The sequence below is a fragment of the Oryza glaberrima genome, chromosome 12 (genome assembly GCF_000147395.1).
Source record: "Oryza glaberrima chromosome 12, OglaRS2, whole genome shotgun sequence".
Lineage (NCBI taxonomy): Eukaryota > Viridiplantae > Streptophyta > Magnoliopsida > Poales > Poaceae > Oryza > Oryza glaberrima.
The window spans coordinates 19373171-19388318 of NC_068337.1; the positions used below are offsets into that span (position 1 = coordinate 19373171).

General features: G+C 46.1%; 1 long non-coding RNA gene across 2 annotated transcripts; it reads left to right on the forward strand.

The window, feature by feature from the left end:
• Positions 1-11198: 11198 nt before the first annotated feature.
• LOC127756808 (uncharacterized) lies at positions 11199-14010 on the forward strand. 2 transcript variants are annotated; one of them, XR_008013308.1, is made up of 4 exons: positions 11199-11513; positions 12097-12177; positions 12807-12925; positions 13689-14010. It is a non-coding gene; the product is annotated as an uncharacterized LOC127756808 (long non-coding RNA). The 2 variants fall into 2 exon arrangements; XR_008013307.1 differs by lacking the exon at positions 12807-12925 and having other exon boundaries at positions 11204-11513.
• The last annotated feature ends 1138 nt before the right edge of the window (positions 14011-15148 follow it).

Sequence of the window (15148 nt, forward strand, 5' to 3'; positions counted from 1 at the left end):
CAACCTCGTGAGGAAAGGGTTGAAATAGACCCGGCCTTGTGGCCCCTCAACGGAGACGTAGGATCCGTGGATCCGAACTTCGGGAAACAAATCAACGTGTCTCCTCTCTTGGTTTGCTCATTCTTGCCTTCTCTCATATTGTGCTTGAGCTTGTTTTTACCTGATTTACTTGCATGCTTAATTGATTTAGTTGGTGACCTTATATCTTGCTTAGATACCTTATTTGTCACCTTTTGATTCATATACATTTTGTTTATTCAAGCTACAAGTTCATAGCTAGTGTTTTATCCCGTTATCCCCCGAACCTTTCGGTTGAGATCGGAACTTCCAATCCTATACCGGAAGTTCCGATTTGAATCAAAAGTTCTCATCACTCTAATATGCTATGAAGTTTTGATAATTTTAGGAACGCCTATTCACCCGCCCTCTAGGCGACATCAAGGTCCTTTCAGCCATAACAAGCTTTACCTCTTCGTCGAAGATCGTACCCGATGCAGCTCAACTCAAAAGCAAAAAACTCATCGAAACAATGAAAATAGAAAAGGGTGGTGATGCACCAAAGTATTATTTAACTGTCGTCCTTTGATTACATGGTGTCGGGTCATATTTATACCCAAAGTACATAACATGTACTTGCTGGACACGACTCTTATCTCTAAGACAATTTAAAATGAGTCCTTCAGGTGGTCTCTTACCAAACATATCTCTAAGGAAACTGGAAAATGTCCTAGTTAATAGATACAATTGTCCTTTTTAGGACTCCAGTCCTTGTGTGGCAATGGCTATGAAATGTTGCGACCAATCCCGACGACGAACGTGTGACCATCTTTCCCGAGACAGGTTGCATCGGCTTGACTCTGTCGGATCCGGCGCTTAGCCGATATGTGGCAGGCGATGCTGCTTGTAACCGATGCGTATTCTTTCTCGAACGGAATTTCTCCAACTCAGTCTTGACTCTAGCTTTGAATCCATGATGTGGTATTACCAAATTTGGTCGTTAACAACTTCAGCTTGGTTTGTTATAAGATTTAAGATGTCTTTGTGGAAAAACGATTTTTCCATAAAGATAGCTGGGGGCTAGGAAGAGTACCAGACTCCAATTGCTAAGGGCAGCTTTAGCGAGAGTACTCTTTTCTTGTCATGTGCATATTCAATTTATTTTCATATTATATCGTGTTACCCTAGGGCGTTCTGTCACGTCCTGATAAATTCACCCCAAAAAAAAAATCATTCTCTAAAAATTAATTAAAATTCGAAAAGAAATTGGCAAACACTAAAATACGTACAAGAAAAATCCGAATGTGGCCCGGAGAATTTTTGTTAAATTCTCCTTGGTCTAAAAGGAGCCCTCAAATTTTACTTGAATTTTCAGAACGCTGTAAATAATTATTAAGCAACAACAACCTTTATCAAAGTTATTAAAAAGAACTAAAAAATCATCCTCTTCCCTCCTTTGAGCCAAGTCTGACCCAAAGTCCCTCTCCTCTCCCTCTATTTTCCTCCCTTCTCCCTCCTCTCCTTCCCGGCCCACTCCCTCCTCTCCTCCTCCCGCCTGGGCCTGCCCCGGCCCAAGCCGAGCCGCAGCTCTCCCGCGCGCCGCACGCGCGTTGACTACGACCCACGCGGGTCCCACCCACCCGGTCGTCTCCTTCCTCCCGCAGGGCCTCCTCTCTCTCTCCCGAAAACCCTAGTTGCTGTCCTCCCTCAAATCCGCGTGATTCAAGCATGTGATTCCAAAATTAATTGGAGAGAATTAATCCCCTTTCCTTCCTCTTCAATTGCCCTTAAGGCCTCGTTCGGATAGAGGGTAATCCCAGGCCCCTTCGTGGAAGCCCACCACCCGGGAAAAAAGTTTCCTATGCTGACAAAAACCGTATTCGGTTCGGCCTGGGAAGGTAGAAATCCCAGCCCATTACCCTCCAATCCCTAGGGATATTGGTCCACCACCAGACGAATTTTTTTTATTTTTAATTTTTTATTAAAAGTTTTACAAAAATAATTTTCCATTTTGAAAATTGACAGAAGTAGTCGCCTACCGCCCTCTGGGAGGGCGATTCGCCATCCCAGAGGGCGGCGAAAGTGACGTGGCAGACGGCCGTTCGCTCTCGGGCGACGGCCGTCAACGAAATTTGCAGGCGGCCCCCTTGCCGCCCTCTGCTAGGGCGATTTTGTACTGTGTGGGGGCCGCCTGCAAATGGGCGGCGAGGGGGCATGGAAATTTGCAGGCGGCCCCCTTGCCGCCCTCCAATAGGGCGATTTTGTACTGTGCGGGGGGCCGCCTGCAAATGGGCGGCGGGGGGCCTGGAATTTTGCAGGCGCCCCTTAGCCGCCCTGGGGGAGGGCGACTTTATACTATGCTTTATTTGAGAAATAAATTTTTTTATAAATATCTATAGTTATCAAATCTTTTTATATTGAAAACTATACAAGATTAAAATCTCCAAGACTGGTAAAATACAATTTTATTATTTTTTAGGGCCTATTTGGAATGTTACCGTACAAATATTTTGTTAGTGCCAAAATATAAGCAAGTTTTGGCACTACCAAATCTTTGGTAAGGTAAAATTGCATTTGATCATATTTGGTTTGCTGCCAAAATGTAAAATTGTAGTGAAGAATGTTCTACATAATCTCAAATCTAGATTAGGTATTACCAATGAATAGGCTTCAATCGAAATCAAACACAAGTACTATTCAAATTACCAAAATATTGGTAGGGCATGTTTTTGGTAGCAATCCAAAAAGGCCCTTAGTCTTATGCATACAAAAATTCACCACCATAATTAAACATTGTAATGATAAGATAGATAAGAAGTGCCATCGATACACGGTACAAATTTGTCGATCCCGACGAATCAAGCATGCGGTAACCTATCGGCCCCTTCTAGGTCGGTCAGAATGCATTGCATTCTCGTGGTCCTTCAATCGTTGATACTCTACTTGTGTTTCTGACTCTGTTATCTTTTGGCCATGATATGATGGAGTGACATTGTCGATCCATCGAGTAAATCCACACATCCTTGGATTGCCCTGTAAAAATAGTAATGTTATTCAGTTTGGGTAGTAATTTTGTGCAAATCATAGCGGATTTTGTAAACGGTTCGACATACAACGAAATCGTTGTCTACATTGGGCAGACAAAATATCTCCTTGCAAATGTTTGTTCAGCAAAGGATGTAGCCACCTGGCAGCGATCTCTGCACCCACACTTTGGACGCTCGGACCATTTAGGTAACCCTAATGGATTGTTCCTCCAGTCTAAGCTTGCAATTTCCACCCGACGTTCGTACTCCATCCAAGCATGAATGAACTGTATGGTCGGTTCAGGTTGCGTTATCGGCCCGTCACTTGAAGTAACTCTAACTATGTCAATCCATTGTACGAATTGACATTTCCTTACATTCTCCTATGTACATCCATTTTGGGATAGTTAAGTTAATGATAGTACTGAGGAGTGATGAAAAGAATAGTTGTAATTACCACGAAATCATCATCGACAATGTTTGGACACACGAAACACCTTTGTCCTCGCGTTCGGTGCCTTACAGACCTTATGACCTGACAACGGTCACCACAACGACACTCCGGACGCTCACGCCACGTGGGGAGTCCTAGGGGATTTACTTGCCATTCTAAAGCCTCAGCACCAATTCGACGTTCATGCTCATCCTTCCGCCTTAGGTAGTCCGATCTTGTTTCACTACGTGGGTATGCACGTGTTCCGTCGTTTTGTGGGTTCTCCATGTCTACCCACTCGATGAAGTTGCACATTGGACGATATGTCTGCGTAAGATGTTACAATTGTTTACGAAGAAGTTAGTTTTTTTATCCATTTGAACTTCGAATAGATGAAGCATACCTGATCAAAGTTCGCGCATTGGAAGAATCTCCTGCCCCGAGTTTGTATCATGAGGGAAGACTTGAGTATGCATCCATCCCCACAATCGCACAAAGGACGGTCACACCATGGTGGAAACCAACCAGCAAAAGGATCGCTTCACCAGTTGAGACGCTCAAGGAATGACGCTTCCATTTTCGTTAGTTGTGTGCTAATGGGAAAGAAGATATGAAGAGGTTGCCTTCAGATTGTCAATTATATAACGTCGTTTTCAGTGCAATATATGTGAACTCAATGAGATACATTATTCATTAGATGTGACAAGACGAGCACGCGCGGGCATGATTCACTTTATGTCAGCAGGCAGTGCCGAAAGTTGATAGTGACTATTCGAGCTGCCGCTTTTCATGTGTGCTGTTGCGGACTGTGCGCGCTACTGGATCTGACACTACCGTGAAGCGCCAAAAGTGTGTTGTCGTGAGCATAAGTTGTTCTAGCACCATATGAATGAAAAGAACTATGTAGACGAGACAAACACAAGTAGTACTGCAGTAGTAATAGCAAAAGTAATACTGCTTTACAAGTTTGTAAGCCAAAAGAAACGGTCACATAAGGACTGAAGAGGTAGAATACTACTGACGAGGCCTCTTACCCCTGTCCCTCCTACCCTGCGCCCTAACGTGCCCCTGGGAGTACGTGAGTCGGTCCGGGGGTATGGCACGGCCAACCCGTCCTGCCTGTACAGGTGTGACCTCTGGCTGCTCCTGAGTGTGCGCCTCTGGAGCTCCTCCAAGCTAAGAGGAGCCTAGTACGTCGTGGTGGTGTGCACCGTGCAAGTCGTCGTCGTAGAACTGGCTAGTAGGACCAGTCCTACCGGCGTGAGACGAAGATGCCCCAGTACCGAAGATCCCGGCTGCAAATCCTGCTGGACAAGGACCATCAGTTTCATACAGGTATTTAATAGTATTAATAAAAATTAAAGTACCGTGTGGGCGAGGGATCGACGCTCCGTGAGAGGAAGAGCTGGCGAACACGCCCGAAGAGGTGGCGAACGCGCCGGAAGTGCTGGCGAATGCCCCTGCGGAGATCACGGAAGCGCCGGTCGTGGCTGCGAACGTGCTCGAAGGCAGACGAGGTCCTACGATGAGGAAACGTGTAGTTAAAACATGGTGACATATTCGTGCAAAAGCTGAAACAAAAATGAACTAACCTCTGGGCTGAACTGTACCGTGCGAAACCGGTGCTGTAGGTCGCACTGCTCCGAAGCTAGGGGCGCTCGAAGGCAAACGAGGTCCTGCGAGGATGGAACATCAAGTTACGACGGGGTGATGTTTTCGTACAAAAACAGAAACAAAACTTAAGAAACCTCTGGGCTGAGCAGTACCGTACGAAACAGGTGCCGTAGGTCGAGGTCGTGAGGCCGTGGTTGTACCGGACCAGCTGGAGGTACGACGTCCACGGCGCTGCGACAGGAGAAGACGCGCATGACCGCACGCATCTTCTCCTGCATCCGGTCGAAGGTCACCCTCTGCTCAACGTCAGTCAAGTGCAAACCTCTGTTCAACCTCACTTGGACTGCGGTGATATCGGCACTGATATCCCGTGCGGCATCGGCCTATGCAAGATGGAAATTTGAAATTCGGTAATTGTCCTATATTATGCAAGACAAATGAAATAATTGTAAAAACTAATACAAATTCGACGTACCCCCACGAAGTAGTCTTGGTCACGGTGCGTGGGATACGCGTCCGTGATAGCGGCAGCGTGCGGCTCTGGGGCGTTTGGAGTGAAGGTCACACGCGCACGAGTGCGAGGAAGGTACCAGCGAAGGTAGTCACGATAGTTCTCCTCCGTGTGTGGGAAGAGCTCGTTGATCACCTCCTCTGTAGCTAACACCCAGTCGTCAACGTACTGCTGTACACGTGGAGCCCAAAGTGCGCCTGCTAGCTGTCCCCGTCGAGTCAACCTATGAAGAGAGGTAAATTATATGGCTCGATGAAGTAATTACCATAAAATTTTTGAAATGAACAATCCGAACTCACGAGTGGTCGGCAGGGAGGACGGTCGGCTGCACGTTGCCCGGAAATACCTGCCTAAGTTCGAACTGTCTCATCACACGCTGCGGGCAGTGAGGCTCAACGAAAATGTCGAACACCATCGGCAGGATGATGAGCCAGTAAGCCTGGTCGCGTGTGCACAAGGACGAAAGTCCTAGCAGTGCTCTCGTAGCGACGGCCTCTTCTGTGTACGGCTCCCAGATGACGTCGCTCGGCTGGAGACGGTCAAACTCAAACACGAAGTCGGGGTAACCTCGTCTCACCTGGACGTGAGCGTAACGACGCTGCAATAAACATGATCGAAATTAGACATGTTATGTGATGATAAAAAAAGAAGACGACTGATAAACTGGAGACGCAGTGAAGTTGCACTAACCCTACGTCGACACCAGTAAGTCCCCATCGTGGGACCGTCCTCTGGCCACTGCGCGCTGCGACCAACCCCGTAGGGTGCGCTGTCCACCACTGGTCGACCTATGGCAAACCTCTCGGCTGCCCAAAGCTGAAGCAACATAGGGCAACCAGCGATGATCGCTCCCGCGTCAGTCTTCGTGCACGCCTCACAGAGGGCACGGTACGTGGCTGCTAGCACGGCAGAACCCCAGCTCCACTGCGGCACGTCCTGTGGCTGAGCATCCGCGATGGACCGTGCGTAGTGGACCAGCTGGCAGTCCACAGCGTGCCCGTGGGTGCTAGTGAACATCACCCACCCGAACAATCACAACAGGTACGCCTCAAGGGAGCGTCGGACCGAGTAATCATCAGCGTCAGGGTGCAGAAGGTCCGCCTACAATTAAGAATGAAATGTTAGTACAAAACACTCTGTTGACCGCAAATAAGCATGTATGATAATAACAACTTATTTACTTACAGTGAACTGGAGCAACCAAGCCTTGCTAGGCCCGACGGTAGAGTACGGAGGAAGGGTGTTGGCCGGTCCTAGGTGTGGAAGGCGCATCACCTGCTCGAAGCGCGCAGTGATATCCTCCTTCCACCCAAAAACACCGTCCACGGGACCAACTGGTGCTCCGGCCAGCGGTAGCCCGAGCAGGTACGACACGTCCTGCAGTGTCGGAGCCATCTCCCCACAGGGAAGGTGGAACGTGTGCGTCTCAGGTCTCTAGCGGTCTACCAGAGCGGCAAGGAGTGACCGGTCTACATCCCACCGCTTCGCTGGGTCACGGTCATCCGCCGCCGCCTCAACAAGCCTACAAAGTGGTAGAAGGCCTGCCGCACGCAACCTGTATAGAGCAAACTTTAAACATAAGTACAACACAAAGCAAAGTTGAGTTGAAATGTGAACATACGCGTACCAAGGAACGTGACGGGGGTCGACACGCAACCACTCGCGCGACGTGCGTGGACGGAAGGTGCCAAGCTGTGCACCCTCGACTGCTGACAGGAACGAGCGGTGGTTCCTGTCAATCTCACGGTTCAACAGCGCCGGTGTGTCGTGCGCCATACCTGCAGCAAATAGATTGATCAGAAACATAGAAATAATTAGTTCAACATAAGTAATAAATGTTCATAAGCGAATTACTAACACATATTAAACAAGAGTACAAACAAACAAAAGTGTCACAATACCGAATATTTCTGATTACAACAATAACTGCAGTTACACGATATGAGTACTTAGTCCGAACACTCATCACGATAACATTATGATACAACAACGAGTAGTTCGCAATACTACTAGTACAACAATAGTCGGAGGTACTCATTACAACAACATTCAATTGAAATTACACGATAGAAGTATTTAGTCCAAACACTCGTCACATCACAATAGCATTTTATTTCCTAAATCGATAGCATTGTTACACCATGGAATCGCCTGCTGCGCGACGACGCCTTGGCTTTGCGCGTCTGCTTGTTGTTCCTTCACCAGGTGGTCGCCTACCATCACTTGACTGTCCAGATGGACTAGCATCTGCGCCGCTTGGAACTTCTGCATTCTTCGGGCATTTCTTGTAAGTATGGCCGTGCAGATCACACTTGCTGCAGCGTAAAGTCCTCCCACCTGCTTCTGACTCATCCATATCATTTCTGATGCGTCTAGTTTGGCGTCGACCCTTTTTCACCCTTAACTTAGATGGATCTGGAATATAAAAAACTTGGGCACTCGGCGTTGTGTAAGATCCTGAGATCCCGAACCCATATATCTCCTCACTCCATGTATGAAAGATTGCTTCTTTCCTGAAATAATTTGAGACGTACACATTGGGAGATATGCCACAATCACCGGCAGCAGCAAGAACGTGTGAGCAAGGAAGGTGATGAAGCTTCGGCTTCATACAACTGTAGGTACATCCACCATCCGCCTTCAAGACACATTCCTGCACGGCTTGCTTGCGATAGATACCACGCCTGCTCCTATCAACACACATTATTTCATAGCGATGCACTTGTGTGCCTTGAGCAACAACTCTATGTCTCCGTGCCTTTTTGATTTTATCTTCCATGTACTTTGTCACTACGTTACCAAACACTATGTTGTTATCTGCCATGGATGGACCAATTTTCTTGTATCGATCCCTAAAGTAGGCTTGCGTGCCGTGAAGGATGAATTCAACAATAGCAACCAATGGAAGTACCCGAACTCCTCGCATTACCCAGTTGTACACCTCTGCCAAATTGGTTGTCATTATGCCATACCGAGATCCATCGGTGTCGAACAATAGAGACCACTTCTCCTTAGGCTCATTCTCAATCCACTAAGTGAAATTTCTGATGGACGACCCCGACCTCCTTCTCATTGTTGGTGGGTCATCATGTAATGCACCAAGAGGTATGGGAGGCTCGTCACCTTCAATTTGTGGTCTGCGAGATTGCTCGTCTGTTTGCTTCGTTGTCAACTCATCCAACTTGTCCCACAACTCATTAAATTTCTTCTCTTGGTTCTGTGCACAGAGCCTCTTAAAGAGCTCCATAAGATGCTTGTTCTTGAATTGCTTGTAGAAATTTGCACCCATGTGACGCATGCACCACCGACTCCGAACATCAGGCCACTTAGCTGGAAGTCCCTTCTCATCCCAACCGTTCTGCAAGTAGTCAATAGCCCGCAACATGCCCGCATGACGATCATGTATAAGGCAAACGTTGGGCCTCATACGCACCACTACAATGTGCACTCTCTCTAGGAACCAGTACCAGCTTTCAGTGTTCTCACTCTCTACAAATGCAAAAGCCATAGGTAGAACCTGGTTGTTCCCATCACACCCAATTGCTGTCAATATCTGACCTCGGTATTTACCTGTCAAAAAAGTTCCATCTATGCATAGAACAGGTCGACAATGCACAAAAGCATTGATGCAAGCACTCAATGAGAAAAAGGCTCTTTGCAGCACACTCTTTGTTCGATCATCAACCGATATAAATGTATGTAGGTCATAGTAAGTATTATTATTCCTCTGGGCAATGGTGGCTAACAAACAAGGCAAATTATCATAAGAAGCTTCAAATGTGCCATACCTCATCTCAATAATCTTTTGTTTGGCTCTCCAGGCCTTTGCATAGCTTATAGTGTACTTGAATTTGTTCTCGATGTGCCTAATAATTGATTTTGGTTCAAAGCCAATGTTACCAACAACACTGCTGTACATCTCACTTGCAACAAAAGCTGAAGTGATGTTTCGGTGATACTTCTCCACCCCTTGTAAGTAGCACTTGTGCTCGGTCACAATGCTAACTTTCCAATAATCATTCCATTTACCCTTATAAGCATGGACACGCCACGGACAATCTTCCTTCATGCACCTCACTTCATACACATAATTTGTTGACTTGACCACCCTAAACTCTCTCTGCAAGGAAACTGCCCAATACTTCACCGCCTCCTTCATCTCATCCTTATGAGCATACCTTGCACCCTCAATTACCTCGTTCTCCTTATACTCCCAGGTTACATGATCACCCTCTGATATAACAAGTCCAGAGAAGTCCTCATTTGCCCAATCAGTGGCCATTACATCACCTTCCTCATCGGATGATGAGTCGTCGTCCGCTTGCTCATTATCCGAATCTTCCCTCTCCATGTCATCAACAATTATACCGACTCTCTCCCCCTCATCCGCCATGCCCATGGCCTGCTCCTCCCTTGGTTGATTTTCCTCATTTTGCATCGATGGTCCAACAACATCCCCTGCATTGCTAGGACCCTCTACATCTTCGGTTTGCATTGAAACATTTATATCTTTCTCTTGTACCGACACAAATATAACGAGGGGCCATGACCGTTCAAAAGCCATTTCCACATACCGTCTCCAAGCAGCAGTGCTGTCCATCGGCATTAGTTCCCAAAAATAACCTTCTGTTGCACGACTCACTACAACTGATACTGACATTGTGTAGACTTCTTGGTCTATTCTAAATCCTCTCAACAACCAACTATAAATTGACTGAAATGTTCTCTCCGCAGGCCTATCGATGCCCTTAGATGTCATTACAAAATCTGACAGATCAACACCATCTAGACCAAATCTAATATTTCCTTCACCGTGAACTATCTGAAATGTGACCTTATTTGACATTGTGCCTGATGAAAACAATAACTACGTTAACCTCGCATTTCTGTACTACGCCCTAAGTTACATTCTCTACAATATTGTTATCCAAAATTCTAAAAGTAGGTTACATTCTCCAGATCAAACTAAACTACATCTTACAATTAACACTACTGTCTATCTCTCAATTCATACTATTATATTCTATGCTCTGGATCTACACATATGTGCTGTGTGTTACAGATCTGCTAAAATATATGGAACTAAAACTAAAATGCAACATATATACTCAAACATAACATATTAGTACAAATGCAAAAGATGTATGGGAGCAAACCTGTGATGAAGTGAGCGAACCAGCAGGGCTTCGCCGCTCCCCTTCTGTTGCCCTCCCCTCTCTCTCTTTCGTTTTTTTTTGGATTTTTAGTGAATATAATGAAATTTCAGAGAGGGGGGACTGGGCTTTATAGGGGGAGGCAAAAATCGCCCTCCCCCAGGGCAGCAAGGGGGCCGCCTGCAAAATTCCATGCCCCCCTCGCCGCCCATTTGCAGGCGGCCCCCCGCACAGTACAAAATCGCCCTAGCGGAGGGCGGCAAGGGGGCCGCCTGCAAATTTCGTTGACGGCCGTCGCCCGAGAGCGAACGGCCGTCTGCCACGTCACTTTCGCCGCCCTCTAGGATGGCGATTTTTAAAAATCGCCCTCCCAGAGGGCGGTAGGCGACCACTTCCGTCAATTTTCAAAATGGAAAATTATTTTTGTAAAACTTTAAATAAAAAAAATTAAAAATAAAAAAAATTCCCACCAGACCAGTGGAAATCCACCACTCGCCGCCGCCTCGCTTCTCTCGTCGCGCGTCGCGGCGCCGCCGCCGCCTCCGTCTTCTCTCCCCGAGCGGCGCCCACGCCGCCTCTCCTCTCGTTGCGCACCGCGGCGTCGGCACCTCCCCTGCCGCATCGCATCCCTCGCGCGCGCCGCCTTCCTTCCTCCCCAGTGTCGGCGTTGCTTCCCTTTCTTCCCCGGTGCCGGCGCCTCCTCCCTTCCTCCCCGCTGTACATGCTGGACAGAGTGAAGCAGTCTTCTCCAAGCCCAGATCCACGACATCAGCCATCAGGTACACCCCTTGCTCTTCTCCTCACCGCATCTGTTCATATTGATGTGCATATTGATTTTCTTGATTCAGAGCGTTTCACTATTCAGATCGATTCATATTGATTTTCTAGTTTCATATATGTACATGGATCTGCTGTTAGAGCTGCTGCATATATACACTTTTTAATCAACTAACAGTTAAGATCTTAAAAGTCTGGTCAAAGAAAAAGAAATTCTCAAAATTGGTAGATACCATAAAATTGGTTGTTAGTTCAGTGTTTCACTAACAATGAGATGTTATTATAAATGAAAAGTTAATTTTAATCATAACTCGAATTTTTAGAAGTGTGTAAATAAAGAAACCATGCGAAGTTTTATTATCTAAGTGTTGCATTTCAAGTCTGAAAATAAGTTGGAGATAGGTTTAAATTCATTATTCTCACTTTTGTTTTTCATCATCTTAGACTAAATGTCTTTGTTTTCATGAAACTGGAAACTCAAAAAAGATTTACTATTATAACATCTTGCTTGTTCAAGCAGTTCTTTGTTGGTTTGGTTTCTCCCTGCCGGTCTCGTCTTCTTACGTGTTCTTCTCTTCTGTCCAGTTGAAGCAGTTCGGGGGACTCAAAGGCCGGAGGGCTTGTTCGCCAACCTAGCTCACTGAGCTGCCAAGCTCGCTTGTATTGGTAAGGTGGTTGCTTCTCTTCCTCCTTTGTTCCTCGTGCATCTGCTACTGCTTCTAGTTTTGATTCCATTCACCAAGTAGTATGTGTGTAGTATTGGTCAGCTAAGGTCATAATTTATAGTGATTGCTTCTAGTTGAACTGCAGTATGGCACACAATAAGATCAAGTTTATTTGCATTCTTTGCCATTGGTATAACATATTACAACTTACCTAAAGATTGCTTTCTATAAGGTCCAATTGAGTTAGCGATGTTAGAAATAATCATTAAAGAACTTGTTTTTGTGAGTAATTTCATATTTTAGAGCTATATTTTACTCAAGTCACATTCCAAAGAGGAAGCATGTTTGAGTGAGGCCATATCCTGTTCGAAATTTTATGTGTAGGAATAGATTTTTCTCTATATGTGCTGCTAAACATCCAAATGAAGACTGATTGACTTTGTTTTCATAATAATGGAAGCTCAAAAAATGTTTGGTGCTGAGACCTTATTACCCTTAACATGAATAAATGAATTAGTGATGCTGATATTTAATGAGGAAATCATTTTTTTTAAAAAAGTCCTTATTGGCCCAACCATGATGTGAGTATAGTATGCATGAACAGTACACTTTTTTCCCTCTTGTGTGTAGTTAAAAAAAAAGGGTTCAAGGGCTATTTGAATGAGGAAGCGGGAGGAAGAGGATGACGATATGATTCTTTTCCTTTTCCCTGCTCTGCATCTTTTCTACTAAACACAAGTACTGCTCAGGTTATGAACTTTGCAATGAGCTAATTGTCAAGGAGCAATCATTTTAAGCATGCAAAAAGTACCTTTTAGAAGTGTATAAATGGACAGATAATGTTGCATGATGAGTCCCCCTAATAATATTTTTGACGTTTGATTCAGTTTCCTTTACAGTCCCTGTACCTGCTACTTTGTGTTGCCCAGACTTTTTTCAGTGAAGAAGTTAATGGTTGCGCCAATGTATCTTAACTATGTGATATAAAGATAATTGCATCTTTAGCATATGAGATTGTCCTGTTTCTTCATGATATTGTTGGTTTGAAAAAGAAAATAAAGTGGGGTAAGATTGTCATGTTTTTTCATGATATTGTTGGCTCCCAGTTAGTACTTGGTACTCCTAGTATCCTAAATCCAGAAATAGATCAGGTGCATGTTTCTCTGAAGGATCTGTTGAATTGTCTTGTGGCATGTAGTTAGTTAATTTGATTAAGGTGAATATGCTACTATGGTACTAATAAGAATTAATTATGTCTGATTCATGTGGATAGTCTCTAAGTTATTAAATAAAATTGTAGAGGAATTACTTACAATCAAAAGTTAGATTAGATGGGGCTGGTCATGGGCTGAAGATTTGATGAAATGTTCCTTCTGTGATTATGAACATGTATGCAGTTAGCTGATTATTAATGAACAGTTAGCTGAATTTTTAGAAGTGTATTTACAGGTGCCTGTCAGGCTTTTGACATAAATAATTATACTGACTTTGACATATTGTTTTGGTGTGCAGTTTTCTGATATGTGATGTCCACGGGCCTTTTGTTTGCTGCACCAATGATGCAAGGAAATATATTATGATGTATGTCGGAAAGTGTTGTTACTAGATAGAACTATTAAGGCAATGAAGCTCAAGTTATGTCTTGTTTTCCCCTCAAAAAAAAAGTTATGTCTTGTTCGATTTAATACTTGTAACACTGAGAGATATTTGTGTGTCCTAAATCTCAACGTGTATTGGTTCTTCATGTTGGTTGCCTTTTTTTTTTTTGCAATATTGTAACAATTACGACATGGATTTTGCAGCAGGTCTTCAGTATTTCTTTAATTTTCTACAATTTTCGTAATTTTCTAGGCATTTATATATCTTTTTTCTGTATTTTCCTGAAAAATTAGATTTTGTTTGTGCAGTATTTCGAATTATGTGCATAATATTTTGAAATTTCTGGAGTGAGACTATTAAATTGATATGATATCTCACCACTCACTATTATTTACCACACCAATATACTTAGATCCCATGGGTTGAGGGGATTATATCCCATGGTGGAGTGGATTGACGTGGGAATTGGGTGGTGGGAGGGGATCCACCCAATCCCTGCCGCCTAGTGGTATTTTCCCTGGGGAAAAACCACCCCAACTACCGAACAAGCCCTTAATTATCCCTTGATTCGTGCTCTTATTCACCCGGAACGGCCGCCATTTCCGCCGCCGTTCCATGCCTTTCCTGTGGCCGGCTCCCTCCCCGCGCTTATAAAATGGAGCCCCCTCGTTCCATTCTCGTGTTTTTGCCTCCTCCCGAGTCTCCCGTGGCCGCCCCGCCCTCTCCTTCCTCGCCTGTGCGCCGTCCGGCCGCGTCGTCACCGCCCTCGCCCTCGCAGGTGTATCCTCTTCCCCGGCGTCGCTTCCGTTCCGCGCGGAGACCACCGGAGGTACATCCTCGCCGGCAAACAGTGGCGTTGCCGCAACTCCACCGCCTCCAGCCGTCCGCCCCAGTCGCCGCGCCAGAGCGCCGGCCGACGTGGCCGTCTCCTCCTTCGGCATCGCAGCGGCAAGGTCGCCCTCGACCTCGCCTCCCCTCCTCCCGATCCCCGCCGGTCTTCATCGTCGTCATTGTCCTCCTCGTCATCGTCTCCGTCCGACGTCGCCATCCCCTCCTCCGGTTGGCCGTTCATCCTCGCCGGCTCATCGTCTCGCTGCGCCGCCTCCGTCGTCGGCCTCGCAGCGGCGTGTTCCACGCCGTCCTCGCCTCCGTGTAGCAGCTGCCGGCTGCCCTCGTCGCCTCCTCGCCGGCCCCGGTAGTCGTCGTCCTCTCATCGTTTCGTCAAGTGTGCTGCAGCCCCGTCGTCATCTTCGTCCTCGGGTCCGCGTCGTCAAGCCCTGCGCTGGCCGTGTCTCGCCTTCGTCCAAGGGTCGCCGCCAAAGTCATCCCCTCGCCGTTCGTCTCCGTCGTTCCCGTCCGCCTCCGCCATGCCC